Consider the following 6210-nt stretch of genomic DNA (forward strand, 5'->3'; position numbering starts at 1 on the left):
TGAGAAAAACGTTGGCCAAACTGAGGTAGATAAAGAGTTAAAGACACAAAGCAACTAATTCCCAGCTGCTTCTTTTTTTCCTTTCTTAGAGTAGGGAGTATTTTTTTTTTTTTTTCTATTATGACCTCAGACTCTTCTCTCTCTCTTTTACTTGGTCAGAGATCAAGGGGTATACCAGGGTGAAACCGTCTTATTGAACTTTTCCATCAGCCTTCTGCAGATGTGCATTTTGCAGCTGCACTTACACTTTTACTACTTTTTATTTTACATATTTAGATCTTATTTAAAAATATATGCTATCTTTTTATGCCAGTAAAATTTCAGCAAATGCAATCCTTCCAACTTCACTGGATATTATTTAAAGATAAAGGACAATGCTTGAATTTATTCATAATTTCTGTCATTAGCATAGCACATTGTAATGTTAAGAGCACGGCTCATATTCATTGAATTAGTTGATAACAGAAAAACATTATCAACTAAAACAAATTATATTTCTGTTGAAACTGAGAATGTTGGTCCCGTTAATAAACATAGTAATAATAAAATAAGGAAAACAAATATTTTAAATCAAAGTTTTGGTATGATATAATCAAATAAGGATCACAAATATTTTAATTGCCATGGAAATAGCATTTCAAAATTTATTTAGGTTCCCTTTGAAAGAAAAGGAGGAGATAAAATGCTGTTCTTAAAAGTTCTTACTCATCTTTCAAGGCCTAGCTCAAATGTCAACTCTTCTCTGTAGCTTTCTTTGAGCTATAAGGGTTGAAAGCATTGAATTAGTTGAACTTTTACCTGTTTTCTAATAGCATTGTGCTTAAGACCATTTCCAAATTATACTGTATTGTAATGACTACTTTTACCTTTTCTTCTCACCAATTAACATCTTATGTTTTATACTGCCTTAGCACAACTGGTGGGTGGATCTCAATAATTGTTTGAAAAATTAAATAAAACTGAATTAAAATATTTTTTAAAATGAGAAGGGGGAAAAAAATCTATCATCAACTTAATTGGAGGAAAATTAAGAGCTCATTTAAAAAGTATTTCAAGTATGATCCAGTGGTGAAGACTAGTAATCCCAGCCACTCAGTAGGCTGATAGGAGGATCAAAAGTTCTAGGCCAGCCTTAGCCACTAACCCATCCCTAATTTACAATTAAACACTTAGGGAGACTGTGTCACAAAACAGAACTTTAAAAAGGGCAGGGGACAGGGTATTTATCTCAGAGATAGACCACCTCTGGGTTCAATCTGTAGAAGCACACATACACACAGAATATATTTCATTTAATTACTTCACAGACTACAATATTTTCCAAATGTATATTTATTTTTCCTTCCTAATTTTAAGAAAAGCTGATATGATAACACAGCAAGAGAGGACTCAGAAGTTCCTTATATTGTCTAATCCTAAATTTCCTCATCTGTGAAATACAAATAATTATATCCAGTGCCTCAGAATTGTAAAAATAGTATGAGGAAATAAATTTAAGAATTCATTAATTGAAAACTTCATGCAACTTTTTTTCAATTACCAGTGGGAAAAAAAATAATTCTCAGAAGAATTGAATAACCTATCTAGGGGTCAACTAAAAAGCTGTAAAACTAAGATTCCTAAGGCCATACTCCTACTATGATGCTGCACAACCATTTCTCCTCTTCCTGAATGCCTGGTCTCCACTTACTGTATCCTGATTCCTTAGGGATCCTCATTAACATGCCTCCTGCATTCCTGCAAATGAATGCACTGGAGCTGTCTGCTTTGAAAAGTCCCCTTCTCTTTAATCTCTACCCTAGACCAGGGAAAGATAATCTGACAAATTACTATCTATCATGTTTTACTCCTTTCATAATATATGACGATTGCGCTGAGAAAATTAATCTACAGACCTGACCCCAGAATGGGGATTTTTCATGCCTTGGATCTCTAGCAGTTTGGGAAAGCTTGAGAATTTCTCCTTAGATAATGTTACTAAATAAATAGAGTAAAATGCAGATACACCTCTCCTAGCCACTTCTAATTTACAAATTCTGCTCTAGTAATATGGGGAGATTTTGAGCATTTGAATTTCTTTATGTCCACCAACTTAGACTGTAAGAAGCCTACAGGGGACTCCTTTTTGCCTTCTGTTGAAAAGCTGTTATGTGTTAACAGTGCTGGCAATTGTCTGGATTATTCTTTTAAATCTTCAAAGTGACTGTCAAGGTAAATAGGTAAGATGAAATATTACAGGCATACACTTGGTGAAAATGCATTTTAAAACCCCAATAAATAATACCAATACCTCTTATTCTAATGCCAAAGACGTGCTGTAAAATAGTACCATGATAGAATACTAAAGTCATTTATTTGCCCCCTTGGACTTGGAAATTTCATAGCAATGTACAATTCTAAGGTTAAGAAAAGGTTCTTTCAGCTCTCCAGTATTTTAAGAAGTATTAAGTAGGATTAAATAGTGAGTAACAAGCTCTCCTTGAAGCTTTGCTCACTGTTTTTGTAATAACGGTTCCAGAATAAATGATGCAACATGTTTATTTAAAAAGAAAAGTTATTAAAAACAAAAAATCCCATTTTATTATTTGTGGTACCCTGTAAAATATCACATTTAATCAGTTTTTGGTGTATTGTGTCATATTGGGCTCTATTGCTAGACTGTCACTTCTGACTTCAATTTCATTTGGATCCTCAGTGACATCACTACCAGGCTCTTGGAAATGTATATAATAAGACTTCAAGGCTAAGAACAAAAATGCTATCTAACATTATAGTTTATTAAATTCTCTTGCAAAAAGTCATAGTTCATTCACAACAATATATGAATAGCTATAAGGAAAAATATGTGCTAAAATTTTAATGTTTAATATCTTAATGTAAAGATGGGTTAAATATAGCAAAGATGCTTTAAATAATAAAGGTATATTTTTATATTCTAATCAGAGGACAAAGAAGTCAGCCCAACTGGTGTTTTAAAAATAAGACCATTACCATCTTTTTTGTAAAATATTTGACAACACAAGGGTTAATCATTTTAAATAAAAATCATATCTCACATAATGACTCATTGTATAAAATATTATTTATATCAAATGCTGAAAGACAAAAGTCAAGGTCACTAGTAAATTTAGAAAATTAAAATTCTAAACAGCTTATGCAAATGCTACAATTAATCTTTTTAGTTCTTCTTTTATCCAAGCCACTATTTAATTGCTGATGAACTAAAATTGCAGCATTTTATATAAAATAAAACATAAAATACAGGGGTTAATGAAAGAGTTGTATTAGGAAAATCCAAAAAAAGCCCCCAGGGCCAGGGATTGTGGCTCAGTGGTGGAGTGCTTGCCTAGAATGCATGAGGCACTAGGTTTGATTCTTGGCACCACATAAAAAAATAAACAAATAAAAAAAATGCTACTGTGTCCATCTACAACTAAAAACTATTTTAAAAATTCGCCAGTCAGTATTTGATATAAGAAAGTAAAGATACAAGATGGGAACCACACACCATCTTTTAAGAACATGTATTTAATGCAGTATTCTGCCCTTTCTCCCTTCCTTGAAGGTAAAATATCAAGTTGGATGGAACAATGAAAGAAATCCAGTCTCATAATTTACACACCCAATTTCATGAATATCCTCATGGCTATATAAGTAACTTTTTTTATGAGATATGTTTTCAGGACCGAGGACAAAGATGTCAGTGGCTTTGTTTTTCTACTTTCATAAGATGCTTTATAAGAAGAAAATACACACTATTTAATATTCACACAAAATAAATGAGTTTCTTCAAAAATCCAGAAAGCATTTTCTGAAATTTAATTTTATGTTCAAGATACTATAAACCTTTCCTAATTCTCCTATAAACTTATCTCTTATAATTATGAGACTGGAAATTTAACCACATTGCTCAGGGAAAAGATGACAAGGATCATCTCTTAAACTATTAAAGTATGAAATGTATGCTGAAGGCGCCAATAGGGGATGAGCTGGTCATGGGAACAAGTGTCCATGTGGATCAAACCACTTAATGTACCCAAACTCTGGGAAATCAAAACTGTCAATTATAATTCCAAATAAAGTACTCCTTTTATTTTCCTTTTAAGAGCTCAACATTTTTTTGAGAAATATGAATTCTAGTATGTGAAACTTTTCTTAACCTAAGTTCAAAAAGAGCAAGAGAAAATTGAGGATGTGTGTTTTATGTAGTTTTATGTACTCTTGTTTAAACTTCATTTTATCGTATTACATCAAAGGTTCAGTTTTATTCTATGTTGGCAACTTAAATACAAAATAAAAATTTCAGTCAATGAAAAAAAGTAAGTTGTAATGTCATCATAAAATAATTCTTGCATTTCTTAACACCATCATATAGAGTGAGGCTTGTCTGGTATGAACTTCATGCATTTGTCCAGGAAGATTGAGAGCTTAAGAAGAACAGGAACCTTGGCCCCACTGTTTATTTTATTATCTCAAATAGTACTTCACACTCTGCAGGTGTTTAAAAATGTGCTAATTATATTACACTTATACAGAGCATTGCAGGAAGAAAGTTTGAATTGAGGAAAAAAGCCGAGTTCCAGATGCTCCCACTATTAAATATGATGAGGAGAATAAAATAAGAGCAGGAAAACTAAGAAATGAAGTGACATTCAAACTTCATAAGCTTTTCCCCTCATTTGAAAAATATTAGCCAAGATATTGGTCAGAAAGCACTAAGTTCTGAAAGCAGAAAAAAATAAAAACTATTAATTTGTTAAATCCTTAAAAACGAAATGTTACACTTCAAGTGTAAGTTGTAGGTCATAAATTCCTATTAATCACATATGTGAATATGTTAAAAGAAGTAATTCTCTTCTAAAATATGAAGGATATTTAACAGCTGCCTAAACAATCCTTTAACCAAAGCTCATGCACTTAATAAGCATAATATGAGGACTAAGTTGAATGAGTTTTTCTTGGGGACAAACTTTACAAGAGAGAACACAAAGGCAATAAAGAACAGAGTTATTATTGAGTTTGGGAATGTTTGTTCAGGACATCACTCCTTTCTATCATTTGCTTGATTTAAAATTTCATCACAAAAATGTCTACTTGCTGCATATATTTTCCCACTAAGAGACACTTACTGAAGTTAAGTACTTTTCCTGAAATTTAATTTTAGAAGTTCATTTATTCTTGTCCTTTAGCTGTTATGGTTTCCAAGCTGATGCCTAAAGTCTGTAGGAACCACAGGAAGATTCTAAGAGACTACAAAGAGCAGATCATACTCTGATCCTAGCCATGAAAGTCATCTTCGTTTCAATTAATTTATTTTGCCTTTATGAACTTAAGAGTCTTTCAAGGAGGCTGACATTTCACTCATCTGAAAAAGCTTGGAATGTGACAGGGGAAAGGGAGGAGAAGTAAATCAAAGGGGTTAGCAATTTTCCAGATGCAATGTATTTTTCTTCTTTTCTTTTTCACCAGAAATCTTAGACTTCTTATATTTTAATTCTCTGTGCAAAAACATAGAGTAGCAAAAAATATTTAAGGCATAGTGCCTCAAGAAACAACACACACACATACACACACACAACATAAGCATGCACACATCTACAAAATAAATATAACTGAAATAAATTTAACAGAAAATGTAATTCTAATGTATTTACTAGATGTTTGTATGTGCTGTGCAATCAACACAATTTTAGTCTAAAAACAATGGTGCATTTGGTAGATTTTCCCCCTTTGTTTGTGATAACATTGTGACTGAGTTCATGCTGGCTTTTTCATTAAAAAGTGGCATTTATAAAAACTTTCCTCATGACTCTATTTTAAATCATACCAGAATATTTCAGTTATCACCTTTAGCCACATGGTTTCAGAAAACTATGACCAAATATTTCATGAAAATGCTGATTATTTCAGAAGAGTTTTTTGTTTTTTTTTTTTTTGGTTGGAAATTCACTAAAACATCAAGAGGTTATAAAAAAGAAGTTAAAAAGTCTTTGAGGCTTGAAGATTAATTCTCAGCAAAAAGGGATATGCCCATTTGCTTCTCGAAGCCAGAGAGGGAGAAATGGCAGTTAACTCCCCAAAACACCCTGGTTCAACATTTACCTGACAGCTTTGGTATCTTGACATTTTCCCCAGTGCATTTCCTCCTTTATCAGGTATTATTTTACAAGGGATTTCTTGTTATACAGAACTAACATAAATCAATCTATA

This window comes from Ictidomys tridecemlineatus, chromosome 6 (assembly GCF_052094955.1).
Source record: "Ictidomys tridecemlineatus isolate mIctTri1 chromosome 6, mIctTri1.hap1, whole genome shotgun sequence".
Classification (NCBI taxonomy): domain Eukaryota; kingdom Metazoa; phylum Chordata; class Mammalia; order Rodentia; family Sciuridae; genus Ictidomys; species Ictidomys tridecemlineatus.